At 42.8% G+C, this 20024-nt stretch overlaps 1 protein-coding gene across 1 annotated transcript in view; it reads right to left on the reverse strand.

The window, feature by feature from the left end:
• Positions 1-18078, reverse strand: part of SULF1 (sulfatase 1) — a 127887-nt gene extending 109809 nt beyond the window's left edge. The window contains exons 1-2 of the mRNA XM_037381926.1: positions 17779-18078; positions 16370-16462 (exon numbers count right to left, since the gene is read on the reverse strand). The gene's annotated coding sequence lies outside the window, so the exon portion shown is untranslated. The remainder of the gene's footprint in view (positions 1-16369; positions 16463-17778) is intronic.
• Positions 18079-20024: the final 1946 nt, after the last annotated feature.

Below are 20024 nucleotides of genomic sequence, written 5' to 3' on the forward strand. Positions count from 1 at the left end.
TATTGGGACCAGTGCTGTTTAACAGCTTTGTTGACAACATGGACAGTGGGATCAAGTACACCCTTGGCAAGTTTGCCAATGACACCAAGCTGTGTGTTACGGTCAATGTGCTGGAGGGAAGGGATGCCATCCAGAGGGACCTTTATGGCTTGAAAGGTGGGTCCATGTGAATCTCATGAAGTTCAACAAGGCCAAGTGCAAGGTCCTGCACATGCGTCCAGGAAATCCCAAGCACAAATATAGGCTGGGCAGAGAACGGATTGAAAGCAACCCTGAGGAGAAGGGCTTGGGGTATTGGTGCACAAAAAGCTCAACATGGCCCAGCAACATGTGCTTGCAGCCCACAGAAAGCCCACAGAATCCTGGTTGCATCAAAAGAGGCATGACCAGCAGGCTGAGGGAGCTGATTCTCCCCCTCTGCTCTGCTCTCATGAGACCCCACCTGGAGTACTGCATCCAGCTCTGTGGCCTCCAACAGAAGGAGATGGAACTCTTGGAGCGAGTCCAGAAAGAGGCCAGAGCAAGGCCATAAAATGATCAGAGGGCTGGAACACCTCTCCTATGAAGACAGGCTGAGAGAGTTGGGGTTGTTCAGCCTGGAGAAGAGAAGGCTCTGGGGAGACCTTACAGCAGCCTTCTAGTACCTAAAGGGGGCCTACAAGAAAGCTGGAGAGGGACTGTTTACAAGGACATACACAGACAGACCAAGGGGGAATGGCTTTAAACTGAAAAAGGGTTGTTTTAGATTAGATATTAGGAAGAAATTCTTTACTGTGAGGGTTGTGAGATGCTGGAATGGGTTGCCCGGAGAAGGTGTGGATGCCCCATCCCTGGAAGCGTTCAAGGCCAGGCTGGATGGGGCTTTGAGCAACCTGGTCTGCTGGAAGGTGTCCCTGCCCATGGCAGGGGGGTTGGGACTATATGATCTTTAAGGTCCCTTCCAACCCAGACCATTCTATGTTTCTATGATTGGTTTGATTTGGTAAGTACACCAATACTGAATAGAAGTATAGGTTTAGCGGATATTCCAACTATAATTATTCCAATGGAATTAATCACTAAGGAAAGTAGAAGCAAATGACTGATCTTAGAAACACCAAAAAGTTGGCAGAATTGGCTTGAAAAAGACTGAACCTGACAGGCTTTTATTCCTCAAAACCAACTTCTATAGAAACTGTTATAACTCCCCAGGGTGTAAGGTATTGCTGTGTTTCTGCTGTGCAATTGTGGGAGAAAACAAATAATTTGCATTTAAAAGGATATCTATGTCAGTTTAGGTATTAGGGAGACTCTGGCAGCCACAAAATAGTCTTAAAATGTTAACTGATACTCAAAATACATGAAGGGGGAGGTGGAGCAGGAAATTTCTTAGATGTGACTTGATGCGAGTTAATGAGCCCCCAATTATGTGTGTGCTTTCCCAGATGATAAAATATCAGCATCTCCCTTTGCCTTACTGTTCTGGCAGATCTGTTTTTTCAGCAGCCAAATACAGCCTTTTGTTTAGCAAGAAATGCAAATGGCATACAACATTGCTTCAGACAGAAAAATAACTCAGGAGTTTAATAAAGCAGGCTTTTCCTATATTTCAGCACTTAAAATAACAAAGTCACTGTGACTTGAATCCTGACTACTCCTTATCGCCTTCTGAACATAAACAACAATGCCACTACAATCAATGAATCAAAAAGCAAGATGACTTTAATTTAAATATTTAAGGAACAATTTAGGAAAGTGAAACCTGTGAAGGCAAGGAAGGAGGGAGGAAAGACTACTGGTTGCAAACTTTGCCTCTCTGATTTGGAGAATGCAGAAGTTTACTTGAAAAAGTCAGAAAGAAAAAGAATTATAAGTAATAAATCTTTTGTATTATCTTGTTAATGTCATTGCTTCTCAATTTTTTTTATTACTCTTTTTTTTTTGAGAAATGTGGAACCGTTCCATAGCTACAACTGAGCTCTGCCTTCTGTCAAGTGTTGCAGCACCATTGAAGTTTCAACTCAGTTAAGCAGTTCTGTTGTGCTTTCAATTCCCCCACCTCCTTTTTTTCTTCCAGTGGATTGAAATGTGACCAAATAGCAGCATGACTGTGAATGGAAAAGATAATTCTCACACGATATTCTTCCCAGTGCTTTGGGGGAAACACACACATACAAGCACTTTGCTCATGTCTGATTCAAGATGTGAAAAAAAAAAAGAAAAAAAAGGCAAATCTGTGAGATTTTTTTCTGAAATTGGAAACACACATAAAAACTCTCTCCTATGTATTTGTTTTGTTTAGCCTAATTAAGACTTCTGCTTTAGGTTGCCACAATAGACACTAAACATTTGCAATATATTTATTGAGGTTAAAGGAATTATGGGATGAATTTGTATCTATTACACCATTATCCTTAAGAAACACTGCTTTAGTAATCAGTTGGAATATATTTTTATCAGTCAAAAAAGTGACTTGTCAGTCTAACCAGAGACATTTTGCATCCTCAGTACAGTATATAATTCAGAATGCTAGCAAATTTTGTTTCTCATTAAAAAACCTCTTTTGTTGAAATCTTATATTACCATAGTGGCATAGCTGGATTAAAGATGAAGGCAAAAGGACTCATGGATTGGCTGGGAGCTATAGTCTGCACCGCTTCTCTCATATTTGTGTAATTTTTTTATACTAATGGATGTCCTTATCAGGAACTGAAAAATGGGCAAATCCTGAGGTGAAATATGTCCAGAAGAGTGAAAACTATGTTAAATATTCTAATGCTAGAGGTACAGGGATTTACTTCTGTTGCTGTGCCTCCCACGCACACCCACACATACACACACAGAACAAATATTCACTTCCTTTATTAAAACATGATGGTGGAACTAGTTCTTACTAAGACAGTTTTTTTTTCCATGTTCTACTCACAAAATCTAAATTAGATTAGAATCAAGCTTCAACTACATTAAGTCTCTTCTTCCAAGGAGGTCTTTTTAAACACGTATCTTTTGAGTTTCTCCAGCAATATGAAGGGCTGTGAAATCTCTTAGTTATAAAACCTGGTTTAGAACTTAAAACTTGGGTTTACATTCTTTCATTCATCTTTTGTATTGTGAACTTCTTCTGAAGCATAAAAGATGGAAAACTGGTATCAGCAGTCCTTCCTTAATATCATGATGTACAGGATAGCACAATATCAAGACATGAGTAAACTCAAGGCCATGATGCATGATTTTGGAAATTCATACTCTGTTAAACTAAGTTCTTCCAGCTGTCCCACTTTCTATACCCCCATCTGTGGCCAAGGTAACTGCCCCTATAACAGAGATAGCAGAATGGGAGGGAATTATACCCCCATGCTTCCCAGTGCTTCTTGTTTATAGACCGATATAACTACCGAGTAAAAATGACTACTTCAATTTACATCAAGATGCAGAGTAGTTGAGGAGCCTTATTTGCAATAGGACCTCTAATCTCCAGTACATTAATGGAGCAACAGCTGGGAGGAGTGATTTTGAAATCTTTTTGAGGAATCAGAGATCTGTGTTCAGGCTCCAAGCTGCAAGTGAGGAGTTGAAGTCTTCATTTCAGACCCATTGCCCTGCAAAGAGTAGACCTAACTAGCTAGCAAGAAGGAAACGTCTGCCTTCTCAGAGCTTAGGTGTCTAAATTATATTGCTCAGGAATAGATGACTCATTCTCTTGAGGAGGTTCTATCAGGTACTCAACCATTACATGGTCAAAGCTCTTGTGGTTGAAAGAGCACTGCCAAAGAAATTGGAAACATCCTTCAGATGAGAGTGGTCACACGTATCTGCTCTACGGGAGTCCCTAAAAAATGATTCAGATATTTTGCCCCAAAACTATGACAGGAAAAATTAAAATTATGTTTCCTAGAATACACCAGAGATTGGTAGAAGTGATGTCTTCCTAATTAAATGCTTGGCATTGAATGAATTGAATATTGAGTGCCATTCACAAAGTTCTTAAGCTTAGACAGCAGGGAGCTTTTAAAAGGGCAGGTAAGAGCAAACTTAGGTAGAAATCAGACAGACTGACTGGGAAACAAAATTACCCAGAATAATCATAAACTAGGGTGGCTTTGGACTTTGTATGTTTTAAGTTCATAAATTTCAGCTCTGTTGGTTAACTCTTTTATCTGGCAACAGATAGAATTTTAAGATAACTTTATAAGGACAATACATGCATCAATAAAATATGCATGTTGTATTAAAATTAGGTTGGTTTAATTAGCAGTTCTAAAGTTATAGAGACATAAAAGAACCACCACTACTGAGATCTGACAGTGAAGTTATGGGAGGAACTGCAAACAACATGCAGATGAAGAAAGGCAGCATTGCTAGTGCTGCTAAAGAGCAGCAAGGAACTCAGAGGAAACAATATAAATGATGATAAGAGATGAAAAATTTTGGAGGCTGGTTTCAGAGCTCCAGACTGTAGAATGCAGTTGTTTGAAATGGACCTATTTCAAGACTGACAAAGTTCACTTAAAGTCCTCTCAAACTTCTGAAAAAGGCAATAAAACCCCTAACTGAAAATAAAGCCTAAACTCTAAATAAAAGTATTGCATGTTTTTAGCCTATATATTTTAAGTAGTAGTCTTCAACACTCTGTTAAGGTGGGCTGCACAGAAACTCATTGCATTTGAAAGAGACTCTTTAAAGGAGATCTTAAAGGTGTCTATTGTGACAGACCTGGCCAAAAACAGGAAGAGGACCATCCCATGTGAATATATTTTGGAGAAATATTTGTCCTGCAGCTCCCTGTGACTGGAAGGGCTATTTAAAGGTGAGTTAGAGAAGAACTGTATGCATCGGGAACAAACTACAAGCTGGAATGGAAGGTTGTTTTAATACACTGCTTTTTATAAATATCCAGTTTACCCAGAGACACTGAGAACTCAGGATAAACATCAAGAATAAAAATCTGAAGTAAAATAATGAAAACAAGACCTTGAGGGCAAGTGTCTTAAGCAAAATAAGCACCTGTCATCAAGTTTGAGGATGATACCAGACTGGGGGGAGTAGTGGATCTCCTCAAGACAGGACTGTTATTCAGAGGAACCTAGGTGGGCTGCCGCAATGGGCCAGCAGGAACCTTATGGAATACAGCAAGGACAGATGCAAAGGCCTGCATCTGGGAAAGAAGAGCCCCTTGCAATGATACAGGCTGGGGATGGACTGGCTGGGGAGCAGGTCTGCTGAGGGTCTTGTTAGACAGCAAGCTAAACCTGAGCCTGCAGTATGCTCAGGGAGCACAGAAGGCCATCATCATCTTAGGCTATATTAACAGCTACATATCAAGTAGATTGAGAGGAGAGGTCATTTCCCTTTGCTCAGAGCTCATTAGATGGCACCTGGAGTATTATGGCCAATTTTGGGGGCCCCAGTACAAGAACAGCAATGATAAACTGGAACAAGTTCAGTGACGGGCCATCAAGGTAACTGAGGGATAGAGCACTTGCCCTGCAGTGAGAAGAACCTGGGGTTGTTCCTCCTGGAGATGAGCTGGCTTCAGGGGGACCTCACAACAGCTATCCAGTACCTGTAATGAGGTTTTAAAGGAGGTAGAGCCAGGCTCTGTCAGGAGACAGCAGTGCATGGCAGGTGTGCAAGAGATAATGGGCATAAACTGAAACAAAAGAGAGTCAAACTGGGTATAAATAAAAGCATTCTTCTTCCCTGTGATGAAGTCAAGTAGGAGAACAAGTTGCCCAAGACGTTGCACACTCTCCATCTTATGGGATTTTCAAGACCCAACTGGATAAAGCTCTGAGCAACTGGGTCAGATCTCATAGCTGAGTCTGAGTTTGAGCAGGCCTAAGACCTCCTAAGGTCCCTCCCAACCTAAATTTTCCGGCGATCATTCTGTAAGTCTATGAAATGTTTATTATGTTTGAGAGTAGCCTAGTTGAGAGTGTCTTCTCTTCACAGGACAGGGTGACTTTCCTTATTCTTGGCAGAGGGATAAATAATTTACTTAAACATCCCCATTCAGATTATTTTCAGAAGAACACAGTGCTAATCATATTATAGTGTTTTGTGGGGGCAAGAAGTGGCTTGATTAAATAGAGGACTAAACCAAAATGAAATGTGAGGTTAAAGAATGGCTGGTTCTCTCCCATCACTACACAGTCAGCTCTCACACTGTCTCTGTACCTTGTGGTGTCTCTCATAACAAAGCTGTGAGCACAATTTGCTGTAGCGTAACAAATGGAGACATCCCAAACTGCAAAATTCTGCAATGGTTACTACTGAGACTGAGCGCAAGAGAGAGGTTCAAACCTAGCCCTTATCCTCTCAAGGGTGTGACAACTGAAGAACACAACAGCCTTTCCATTAAAATCAGCAGTGTCCCGAACACATAGAGCCTGCTCTCTCTGAAACTCTTTTACAGGGAGACTGCCAAAGTATTTTGCAGCAAGCACACCAAGGACCAAGAACAGACCCCCCACTAGCCAAGAGCATTCACTCTCACTCTGCATATGTACGGTAGGCACAAAAGATGCCCAGATAGAGATGGAAAACATGGCAACCTTTCTAGGTTTTTGCAGAAGCAATGCACTCAGTATTTATAGATTGCAAATGTAGCAATTCTTTACATTTGGTTTTAATGCCAATAAAGATGCTTGGGAGGAGTTCATTAACCAAACTGAGATTTGTTCCTGAGATTTGTTAATCTCCAGCAAGACAACTGGTGAAATCATCACTGGCAAAATGAAGCTGGAAACATGAAAGAGGACGGCTTCACACTTCATCATCATTGCCACAAGCTATTAATTTCCCTCTGAAAATGCAGTTTAACAATTTTGATTCAGGAAAGATGAATGCCCATAGCAGGGAAAGTAAACATGAACTATGGAAAGTCTTTCTGGTTAAGCTGGAAAGGCTGCAGCCAAGATATTTCCCACTTAACCTTCATCAAGAAAAAGGTCAAAAAAGGCCAATGTGTTCAAGCAGGGCACAGGACAGAAAAGAACAAAACTTCCTATGAAAAAGATTAAGTTCACATTCTTTTGGCTTTCATTAAAACTATTCCACATCACTCCACACTTTCATTTAAAGAAGTTTCCTGACAGGATTGAACACAAGATCTTAAAGTAGAAAAAACATAAAAGTATACATGGAAAACAGTTCATGTACTATATAAAAAATGGGGAAAAATATGAAGGACACATAAGAAACAGCAGAAGAAATACCTTTAGTCTTTGAAAATTATATAATATGTGGTGCCCAAGGTAATCTTCCATCCTGTGTACTTTAAGCTGAACAGTTCCCAGGGCATACGTGGCTTTACCAAAGTAGAATATTTTTGTTATACATGAGGCTTCTAAGGAAGAAAAGATTTTCTTCCAGCACTACAAAAAAGTAAGATGGAAATTAAGGTCTCTAGGTATGTCATTTCCAAGCTGCTGAGAAAACAGATTAGCTTCTTTTTGACACTACCACCTCCCCATATCCATTATAGCATCTATAGTTACTGGACAATAGAATATGATACATGGTAAATACCCTAGAAATGTTGGATGGTGCGATACTGTGCTCAGGATTTCTCCTGGAAGAAAAGTATACCTTTAAGCAGACTGATATGTGGTTGGATCAATAGATACATGCAAGAAGCACACTGAAATGCCACTGAGAGAGGGAGAGAATGTATTTCATTCCATTTGGTCCACTCACCAAATCTGATCTACATTCCTTCAGGAGATCTATCAACCATGACTCATACTCCTTCTCTGTCTGTTTCAGAAGTTGCCTGCTCACTCAGACTGATTTGCAATTCCTGTATCTATGTTGTCAGCATGGCAGTTTATTGCCCACCTGAATTTTCATCCTCCATTGTTCAGTAACATTGTTCCTATTAAGTGTAGATGTCAATGATTCCCGACAAAGCAGGGCAAAGAGCTTCTTCAAACAATGAGAGTGGCCCACAAAGAGCTTTGAAGATAAGGACTGAGACATGGGCTCCTCATGTCATAATAGATGTGACTCAGCAAGGTGTCTGGAAGAGAGGGGTGAGGCATTCCTGGAGACCTGCTCTGCCCTCTGTTAGGCTGTCATCCAAACTAACAGCAACACTTTTTCTAAAGATTAGTTTTCTGACAGTAAGGCATGACTTCAAAAAAACCCAGACCCATAAATATATGTATTACTGAGATCAATTCCAAACTGAAAAGCCCAGCATATTCTTCTACTGCAGTCAGGGAAAAGTGGCAGTTTTGGCAGCTATAGGTGATTGGAGACTAGAAAAACACTGTACAGTTCAAACAGCTACCACATTCAACACACTGGTGCTCCACGTCTGTGTCTCTTTTCCCAGTGCCATGGTAGCACTAGTGTCACAGTTCAGGCTTCAGCGTAGGGCTGTAATAGTGCAGCAAATGTAGAATGTCTCAGTCACTGCTGCTCGTTATCTGAACTGTCTCTGGCTGAAGGGCAAATATTCTTGTGACAAATTAAAATTTGCTCTGCACTGGACTTTGCACTGGAGCTCCTGAGGTGTGTGAGTGTACTCCATTAGTAATCTCCAGCAGAGGAGTGAAGAAGACAGGTCACAGCAGTAGCATCACTCATCCCAACTGGAGCTGCTGATGCTCATATTAATGACCTCAGTAAATAGTGCACAGTAGGCAGAAAACGGCTTTATTCAAAGCAACCTTGAACCAACATGCAAAGGGAAAATCTATAGAAAGTCAGCAGTGTGGTAGGTATACTCCTGAGTATAATCACAGAACTCACTCAACACAGGGACGTGTTCAAGCTCCTTGGCACACATGATTTTTTCCAATAACCCTGTGGATTTCTGACAACAATCAAGGACTCTTACACAGCACAAAAAAGGAGAAATACACAAAGTACACATGATATTCTCACACTACTCGTGCTGTCCAGCTGCCAGAAAGAACAGTGAATTCTCCAGGCTTACATACAAGGTAGACAGGGTTCCTCAAAATGGACAGTGTCAAGATAGGTTGCACAATATCACTTGTCCAAGACAGCATGGACATCAGTTCTAGCTAGCCACATCCTTCTTTTACCTGGCTTTTGCAGACCACGCTGGCAGCTATTCTCTACTCCAAAGGATTCACAGGATTAAATGGACTTGAGTTTTATGTTAGAAGTATCCATGGTACCCAAGACCAAAACAAGTACCTGTAACAGAGACCTGTTTCTTGAGTATGGTTATATTGCATCTCAAGCCCTCCGCAAGGTGCTGAGGTGCAAAAAAGGTGCAAAATTTGCAGAGAGGGAAAGTTTGCAGAGCAATTTAGTGAAAGGGAAAACTGGATGTGAGCTGAATAGGATGGAAACGACCTAATTGTGGCTGCCTGTCTTCCTATGTTGAACTATTTGTTATGTTTTTGAGGAGCCTGGTGATCCCTGACTACGCATACCTTAAAGACTCTTAATTTTACTCTTCCTCACTTCAGAAGATCCATGCTTTAGAGAAATTCTCCATAACACACAGAAGGAAATAAAAAAACTAACTCGGCGTCCTTTTGCACTTAGGAGTTGAGTTGCAGAGCAGTACAGCACAGGAAGCCTTCCTCTGTGAGCCTGTATACCAGCAATGGACTAAAGTTTACAGTGAGATAAGAAATGCCAACCCTCTACTGATATAGAGATAAAAGAAACTATTGGAATGCCTGGCAGATAAACTTGTGTTAACTTCAGAACATTTTTATCGGTCTAACTATGGTAATGATCTCCCTAAATCCCACACAATGGTGGCCAAGCAGATAGTGTTACAGTCTCAGTTCATAAATTGACTCTAGATGTAAAATAGATAACAACAAGGTAAATTCACATGAGCTTTGCTAGGGACACATACAGGTATTACAGCTATTTTCTTCAACAAAAGAGTGGGGAATGACACCGAGGGAAACCATGCTAAAAATTACTACAAAGATTGGCTGAATGTGTACTTTTTTATTGCTGCCAAGTTACCAAAACGCAAACATTGTTCTAAAATCTACTCTTGTCAGCATTTTTGCAGTCCTTGAAAAAAGTGGTAGCTAAAAGGTATCATGTGCTGATTATTTACAGTATGTTTAGTTTACCATTGCACTACTGTTCTCTAATTTCTGACTGGCATGCACTAAGGCAGTCAAGTCAGTGGGAGGATAATCCTCAAAAGATTTAGCATAGCTAAATCCAGAAACATGGGCAATGAATCTTTTACAATTCTGTCTTTCTTCCATGCTTTGTCCAACATCACCGCCTTGTAAGATCATCCATTACTCCTCACTACAACTTTAGTGCTTGTAGGCATCAACGACATCGCTGATCCCCCTAAGCTTTATCTGCCCCACAGCTTCTGAGGCATTCTTTCAAGTAACAACAGCGGGTGATTTTAAGATTTTTTCCTATAACTTATATAATTTATGAAGAGAAAGTTATGCATTTTTCTTGTTGGCATAACCCAGCACTGAAATGGATGACACGTTGGAGGAGTACAGTGTTCCATTTCTACAGTCAGTACCACAATTACATTTAATCTAAAACGAGCATCCTAGTCTCTTCAAGTGAATCACAGTTCCTGCTGTTCAAATGAAAGACCTGCTTCATACTTTCTTCTGTGAAAAGTATAGGAACACCTTCAAGAGCTGCAAAGGAATTAACATTATGGCTGTTCAAATACAGACAGTGTTTATCTATGGCATTGCTCATCTGTGGGCCAACCAAGAAACCAACCCAAGCTGATATCAAGTCCCTCCAGCTGAAGCTCCTTAGCAATCCTTGTAAAGCAAGTGGCTAAACTCCATCCCTACATGTGCAACTAAAAGAGGCAAGTGCCTTTAAAGGTTTCCAAGAGGAAATACTGCCTGCCTAACCGCAATGCCTGGAGGCCTTCAGAGGGACTCTCCACTGATCAGAGAGAGAACATGCCTTTAGGTAGCTTCTGTCTAAGTATTTAAGACCCAGGGGCACCCCAACTGCCTTGGCTATCCAGACTGGATCCCACCCTCAGGATCTCATTCACCTTTTTAAAGCAGCAGCTCAGCAGACACTTGTGTTTCTTTCCTGTTTTCTCTCTATGCTTCTTTATTAGCTTCTTTCCAAATCCTGTTTGTTGACTGGGAAAGTCAGAAACAGTAAGTGGGCCTTTGCTATATTCTGAGCGACACCACAGTAGTCCTCTCCATAAAAACAGACAGGTTTCTGTTAAAAGTGCTCATTTAGCCTTCTGCTCATGGTGACACTGGCACAGTCACACATGTCTGTTATCACACCTTCTCCTGTAGACACCCACGGTGCCCCGGTTCGCAGGGTGAGGTATCATCAGCTAGCTGAGTGATCTTACAGCTCACGCTCCTCTGAAAGGTCACATTTCTCCCCCTCAGCCCAAGCCACCAGCTCCACATGCTTCCCTTGCACCACGTGGACCCTGTCCACTTGCTGAGCTGAACCAGCTCACTAGCAGTCAGCCAAGGCAGCTTCCCACTGCTCTGGGGAGCTCATCCAGCAGGCCGGGGGGTGAGCCAAGAGCCAAACCTGGCACGAGGGAGGAGATGGGAACACATAGCTGGAGGCAGAGGATGGGAGGATCAAGGATGGATTTCTCCAGGGCAGCAAGCTACTCCACTGGCTGAGAGGAGTCAAGCAGCCCCACCCTCTGTTGCAATAAAAGCTCTTTAACTAAACGGGAGTTATCAGACAAATGATCAGAAATTTCAGGGGGAGCTGATTACGGTAAACCTCAGGAAAAAAAACGCTGGTTGTTTTTTTTTTTTTTTTAATTGCCAGGTGTGACATACACAAACCCACCTTATTCACAAAGTCTGCATGCATTTACTTAGTGAGATCTGGGGTTTCTGCTAGTTTTCTTCATGTTTCTGGAGCTGCATGCAAGTCAGCTTCCTCAGCAACCAGGAGGATTAGGTTTAAAAAAACAGAAAGGAGAGATCTGAACTTCTCACGTTATATCTTGACTCTAACACTTGGAGCTTTACAAAGGAGGCTGAATATCATGAGACTACTGATAAAAGTAAGGAGAGTTGGCAGTTCTGTAGACATTTATGGGCTTGGTAACACATTTTTCTGGTTTTAAGTGAAAACAGACAAAATAGTGCACATGCTAGAATAATGAACATCTTGGCACATTCCAATTACAATACTGGAACAGACCACTGTTCTGTTTTTATCATAGAATCATAGAATTTATGGATGCTTTTGAGAAAAACAATCCCTATGTTCAGCTCCCTGTTACATTTATTCTCCAGAACTCTGGTGCCAAAAGCTTCCCCATCTTCTCTGCAGGCTTTCCAAATAGAGTTTGCCTCCTGTGAAGCACCACATAAATACAGCTGTTGCAGAGCAGCTCCTCTCCTTGCTAAGATGGGTTAGAGTCACATCATAGAGAAATGGCAACATGCAGTGCCATAATTACACTCAGATGGCATCAGGAAAGATTTTTTTTTTAAAATAACATAAAATTAATTATTTTCATTTTTTTGCTTCCATTTAGAAATTGCATGATATATTCTGTGAATAATCTAGCATTGATCTACAAAACAGACTGGATTGCCATAGCACAGTACCAAATCTAGAAATCTTCCAGAATATAACGGCGATATCATCACACTATGCTGTGATAAAATTGGTGAACAGGAATAATTATTGTTTGGAGTTCCAGAAATATTATCAACTTTGCAGGGAGCTATAAAAACTACAGTGGAGAATTATAGTCAATTGTAAGTCGATTTTTGCTATAAGATAAATCGAAACAAAATTTTAACAAAGTCATTATAAAATCTTGGGTGAAAAGGGCAACTATTAGAAAAATGTTTCACTGTAACCAAATCACCAGTGATGGTTCAGGCTAGGAAGGCTCAGAGCTCCAGGATTAACAGAGCACATACACAGTAACAAAGCCTTACCAAAACTTTTAAGCAGATTCTGAAAGTGGGAATTGAAGTTCTGGGAAATCACTGATACCAAATCTGCTGTGTGCAATGCATGAACTAGAAGATGAAACAAGTATTTGATTTCTCAGAAAATAAAAGTGTTAGGACACCCAAAATTAAAAAGAAATTACTCTCACCAGTTAACAATAACTTTTGAGCATGAACAAGCAATACTAAAGTAAAGACGTTGCAGGGGCTCTCAAAAGGAGTCTCCTGACCTAACTGAAATACGCTAAAATATTTCAGCTATAAAGTGTCTGGTTTGGTAATTCATATATTACTGTGTTGCATGCTGAGGTGATGCTGGTGAAGACCTTGAGTCTTTCCACTTCAAAGTGTCCTCTACAATCATATGACAGTGTTGAACCTGCCCTGCTTGGTAAGAAAACAGTAGACTAACTGCACTGTGATCATATGTAAATGGTGAATTAGTGTTGGAGCAAGAAAAGTGAAGGATGAAAAGAAGGGGGTTGGAGGTGTGGTGGAATATTATGTTGCTGGTCCAGCTGGGAAGGCAAAGTGATGATTTAGAACTTGTTAAACAGAGAAGCAGGCTGACTTGCTGCTTGTACTGGGGCACAGCAAAGGGGATTGTATCACCTCACACTCCCTTCTGCTGCTTTCCACATGTGTAACTGCATGTTTTTTCCACAACGTGTAACAAGGTCTACAGGTAACTGCAGTGCAGGGACAGTCATAACCCAACGGATTATTCACTATGTACATACAGCCTCCCTAGTCCATCTGTAGCCCCCTTACAGAAGCTCTACCTGTGATGGAGGTATTAGGAAAATCTAGTATGAGAAAGACAGCTACTGGGTGACATGTATGCCATGTAGCTCTCTTGTGAGCTGTGCTGTTCTGTGCCTTCTAATTTAATACCCTCAAATTCTCTGAAGACAGCGGTTAAAATTTAAACAGGCTTTCTGAAAACACACTCTTGATCCCATTATCAGTGTCGTGGATGGGATTACAATGGGGGTGGTAATGGTGGAAATGTTTTCGGAGAGATCTAGTATCAACAGCAGGAGTGGCCATTAATTGGATTCTTTCTGTGTCACCGCAGAGTTGTCACGGGACCTCCGTTCTCTGTTGAACACTGCAGCTCTCAAGGCACTCAGAAAGGAGCTTTCTCAATTGTTATCGCATCAGTCTGCCTTCCCACTCAAAGACAAATCCCCCAAAAGCCCTTTTTAAAGCTAAGGAAATCATGGAACCCATGACTCCCATGACATCTGTGACAAGTGTCCAGCCTCGCCTGGATAAGAATGAGTCCTGCCATCACACAAGGCTCAAACTCCTGATCCTGCATGAACAAACATGTAACATCGAGTGCACTATGTAGGTTAAACAAAGCTAGATAATAAACTGCAAACTGTCAAAATAGTCTGCAATGAAGTGATCTAGTCAGAACAGAATTTGCAAATATTTCAAACTATTTTTTTCCATAGCTGCCTAGCTTCCACTGAGAGTGGGTTTTATAATAGCTTCCACATTTGGAAACACTGTCCCCAGCATCACAACATTTTTAGTAAACTGTTTTTATCAGTTCCTGACTGGAATGAGAGCTGTAACAATAATTTTCACACTGATACTTGCCATCTCTAGGATACTTCTGGATTCCTACATGCATTTTTTTCCCTAATGACCTCTCATTTAGTCTACTTTTTGATGATGTATTTACATGCCATTTGGAAATTCACCAAGGTTTTTTTTTTTTTTTTTCAATGTGAAATTACACCAATCATAATTATTTTTTTTTCCTCTGAAATGGAGACAAAAATCAATGGAAGGCCAAGGAGACATGCCAAGCAGCAGAAATTGAAGCTGCGTATTATAATGGAACAAGCTCACCCACCTCGATTATAAAGTGCTAAGAAGAGGAAGCCTCTGACAAGCAATAAACTGACACATAATTAAGACAATTCAGGGCAGAACACATTCTGGCTGGAAAACATTTTCCTGGGCTCTACCTCACTGCTCAGAACAGCATGGAAAAAAACCCATGGTGACACTTTGAAAATGACTTTATGAAGTATCCCACCAAGTCTTCACTAGCTGGGAGAAAAAGAAACCCACCAGCTTTTGTGCAGTGCAGATTCCCTCACATCACAAACACAGTTGATAGTACAGACATGCCTGGTATGTTTAGCATTCCATATAAAGCAAAGATGAATTAGCCGCAACAAAAATGTGTTACAGCTTTCATGAGGCAGTTTATGGATCTTTTTGTATCTCTGGAATTTTTAACCTTGAGTGTATCGTGGATCTACTGAAGTTGTACTTGTCTCAGATCTTTTCCTCAGATTATTTTAATCTCACTGTGAGGAACATCTTTGTGAATCCTGAACACTTTTACAGCTGCTAGGATGCTAATGGGAACTTCATGTGTGTACCCAGTACAAGTGCTCTCAGGGAAAAAAAAGGCAGTGTCAAAGGAAGGTATGTAGAAGTCACCATAAATATGTCTTTGAATGTTTACCATCTGGTATAGTAGATTACATTTTGACAAGAAGCTGGACTGCCCCGTGGGCATTGTCTTTTAAACAGCCCCATCATTATAAAGGAAGGAAAAACATGATTTGCTGTTTCTAGTTTCTCAGCAAGATTTTCTGGCGGTGCTAGAGAAACTAGGTTTTTCCCCTAGAAAAATAGTAACAAGCTGGGCATGTGTAGCTAGCTATGCACTTTCTTGAAAAATACATTTTCTCATAGATCATCTGATCTGTGATCTGACAATACCCACAGAGAGGGACGCGTTTCAGTTAGGCTGTGACAGCAGCAGGCTGTGCAGCTCACAGCACTGCACCTTCGCTTTGCTGGAAGGCTAAATCTCTGTGCACTGAAGCTGGCTTATTGGGCTTCTCACAGGACGCACTGGGAAGAGTGAAGAGGAGAAATCCAATATACAGGGCTTCAACACAGAGTCGTAATGAGGTTTCCTTTGGTTTTGTTTTTCATTTTTAAGCTTGTAAAATTTTCCATCACTTTTTACAGTGAGAAAGAGTAGACTGAGAGAAAAATAAAAACTGGTCAAATTTATTCACATACGTCCTGGTCTGGTTATGCAGTCATATTGGGGATTTAGCTAATTCTCTGTTTCAAATTGCTGCGGGTCACTTCCGAGGACACATTCTTACTGAAAAGTGTGTTTGAAAATACAAGCTGAGAACAACCTGTGAAGAAGGGGCCAAATAGTCAGCCCCCCCCCCGCCTCCAAAAAAAACCCCCCAAAACCCAAACAAACCACAAAAAAACCAAACCCCCTCAAAAAACCCCAAAACCACAAAAAGTTGGTTTCAGGCAAAAATATATATGGAACCTGAAACATGGGTTTATGGGCATCGTTACACAGTTGAATGCCAAAATCACAAAGCACCAGCTATAAATCCCGTTGTTCAGCCTACTAAACAGATCTTGTTTCAGAACACATTATATACAGTATTATTTATAGAATATCTCACCTGTAAATGGTGAGGACAGTGTTAGATTTCTTTCACAAGTAGGAGGCCAATAATTCGTAAGCACCACAGGTATGTGAGAGTTAGTATGAAGATCTGTTATAGTGTGAAAGAAAGAAATGATTTTGTTACTCTGCACAGGAAGACAGTATATATATACAGTAAATCTTTTATTAAAAAACAAACAAACAAACAAAAAAAAAAAGGAAAACAGCCCATCCTCTAGTTTCTCCATCGAGATCATTTAGAGCAAAACAATGAGAACGTCTTAATTCTCTGATAAGATAACATACCATAATTAGTGACAACGTTTCTGACTTCTTAGTTTTCTGGGCTTCCCACACTCCAGACATCAGTGAACTTAATAAAGGAATTAAATGAAAATGATAGCAGAGCACTTCCATAACTAATCTCTAATTACATTTCTGCCCCTTTTCCTTCCTAAACATAAATTTTTGCTTACTTTTAATTAACACTTCAGATCGCTAGTTTAGAATCTATAAATACAGTGAGACTTTAATGATCCATTATAGTGATGCTACTTAGTTTTCAATGACTTGTAAAACTTTCACAAACAGATCTGCAAATGAATTACATCCATCTGCTCTGCTGCAGCTGCAAGAGCAGCATTACGTTGCACCCTGCCTTTCCTTACTTTCCTGGGTTTCTCTTAACTTTAAGCCCATGTGTAAGCCAAACCGCGTCGACACCGATCATCAGAAGCCCAGCCAGGTCTCCATAAAGGAGCCCTCCAACTTTACAGCCCTCCCCGAGGCGCGTTCGGAGCACTCTGCTGTGCTCCCAGCTGAGCCCCAGGCAGCCGGCGCGCAGCTCCAGCATCCCGCTCGCAGCCGAGGACACACTCCGCCGCGGTGCCTGCCCCCGCCCGGCCATGCCGTTTCCACGGCTCTGCTGGGACCGGGGAGGGGGGGGGGGGGCGATCTGCACGCGCGGGGGCAGCCGCCAGCAGCATCTGGGCTGCCGCTGCCGCTCCCGGGGCGCCGGGCTCCGCACTGCACGTGCGCGCCGCAGCGGCCAGCGGTGCCCGCCGGGGGGGAGCGGCGGCGCCCGCAGCGCCCCGGCTCAGCGCTCCGGATGGGATGGGATGGGATGGGATGGGATGGGATGGGATGGGATGGGATGGGATGGCCTCGTCCGCACCTTCCCAAGCGTGACCTCAGCCGCCTGAGGGGTGTGAGCACTGTGAGGGCAGCCGGGCATCAGGCTGGGCTCGCTGTTATCTGTCAGCCGTACAATAGCAGCATTGATAAGGCAGCAGCAACTGGCTTTGACAAGTGTGCTGTGCTAGCATTCCTCTAAAAACCGTGAAGGAAAAAGGAAAGGGGAAAAAAAAAAAAAAAAAAAAAAGAAAAAAGAGAGAGAGAGGGAGGCATGAGGTGCCTTTACTTTACCTGGAAAAAAGTGTGGGGTTCTATTTTTCCCTCTGAGCTGCTGGCAACGATTCTTCCCTCTTCTCCCCCAAAGCTAGGTGGTTCTTCTTTTGCTTGCAGCTCACACTTGGGGAAGACCACACAGCTCCAGCAAGGCTGCCTCTCTTCCCTAATCCCCACTCGAGTGTGATGACACACACTAACCCCAACCATCTGTTGAAACACGTCCTCAAGCACTCAGCACAGTGGTGTGTCAAGGCGGGCTGCCCAATCCAATCGCTGGGGCTGGGTGGCTCTTAAGGAGCTGGAGGCAGAGACAAGGGCAGAAACTATAGGGCTGAGAACTGTTTAGCAAAGTAACCTGAGATTTGGAGAAAGGGCTGCTATTGAAAAAAAGAGCAGAAGGGGGAGGTACTAGCGGGAAGGTAGAGGGAGTGGATTAGTCTGGTGGCCAGTTGTGTTACTTCTCACAACTCCTTGTATTCCCAAGGGACCGCTGGGACCCCCGCCCGGTGGGATGCACAGAAGCACGAGAGCAACACTAAAATCTTTTTATGGCGGGTCTATTGAGGGCAATCTCCTCCGAGAGACGCTTTTCTAAAAGAGATCAAGTGCTAACGCGGGAGGCGTTCGCACTGCGACGTGACATTTGCGCCCCGAAACGCCAGCTCCTCGCCGCGCCGCGGCCCACGGGGGAGCGGCGGAGGGAGGCCGAGGGAACACGGGGGGCGAGGCGGGGAGAAGAGGGCAGGTCCGGAGGGCAAAGCGCTCTGCTTCGGCCACAGGCGATCTGCCGGTCCTGCCCGCGGGCCCCCGCACCGGCTGCGAGCGCCCCGCCCGCCCCGGCCGCCCACCGCCCCGGCTCCGGGCGCAGCGCCGCGTCCCCCCGGGAAACGGTGCCACCAACCTGTTGCTTCCCCCCTTCCCCGTCGCCGCCGCGCCCCCTCGGACTTGCCTGCGGGAGGCGGCCCGGGGCGGTGGTGGCTGCCCTGCCCCCCGGGAGCGCCACCCCCGCCGGGCCGGGGGCTCCGGGCAGCGCCACCCCGGTCTGGCCTGCCTCGAGTCCGTGCCTCAGTTTCCCTCGGCCACAAAGCAAGCGTCAGCACACCTTCCTCCCTCCCGGGGACGCTGCCAGCAAAAACACACTAACTGACCGAAGATGTCCGGGAAGGTAGATAAGGGACGCAGAAAAGCTGCTAAGTGCCAAAGAAACAGCTCTTTCCTTTCCCCTCCCTGTAACAGGATAGCTGGAAGAGAGACTCAAAATCTCAAGGGTTTTTACCTCATTACCAAGTGCCTGACTTGACACTTGCATTAAATCTACATTTCACATTATGACAGATGTTGCGTTTTCTTTGAACTGAAAGGGAGGAACGTCGTTTTGGCATTAGAAGTTACTCTGGAAGCGTTAACATCCAACTTGAAGGAAGGTTCGCAATCGTGAAAAGACACACTCTACCCCGCTGTATGAGAGCCATATGAGAGTCCTGAAATGTTGATTTGCCTTACTTGTTCTTGAATACCTTACACAAAGCTATTTCTGAATCACTAGTGGCAAAGTGAATGCTTGATAAAAAGTGAGATTAAAGAGATAAAGATTTGCCCGGTTAGCTGTTATCAGAGCTGACCTGGAGAAGAGAGAGAAGAAGAAACTGCAGTCACAATTGCATTTGCTCAAATTCTTCCTAAAAGTGATCATATGGTGTCTGTTTTAGCCTATTAAACTGAAACTGCTTTCACAGATGTTGGGTATTCACTTCAGTGTTACTCCCTAATCTGCTAATTCCAGATAAATAAACAACCAAACAATATTTTCGACAATAATACATGCTGAAGTATGGATGCAACTGCTGTCCCTGGGGTATGGTAAGATGCTTAACGTTGCCAATTATGTCTTCAGGGCAAGGGTTTGGTTTGATTTTGTTTTATTCTAGCAGACTGTGGTCTGTAAACAGGATGGATAACCTTACACACCGAAAGCCCTGGAGGCATTATTAAACTCGTCTGCATTTTCTTCAGTTGTACTTCTTACCAATATTGTATTAGTAACTGCATTAAAAATGTGTAGTGGTAAGAGATGCGGAATATCAAAAAAGCCCCCCCAAATTGTGCTGTGTCACCCCGTGTACTGAGTCATTGTTTAAAATGCAGCTCAGCTCACCACTGCTCTGTTTGATATTGGTCAGATGAGATGCAAACTCAACCAGGTTCAACCTCTAGATACTTCTAACCAACATGAATGATGGTTATGTGCAGTGCAATTACTT

This window comes from Falco rusticolus, chromosome 3, assembly GCF_015220075.1.
Source record: "Falco rusticolus isolate bFalRus1 chromosome 3, bFalRus1.pri, whole genome shotgun sequence".
Taxonomy (NCBI): Eukaryota; Metazoa; Chordata; class Aves; order Falconiformes; family Falconidae; genus Falco; species Falco rusticolus.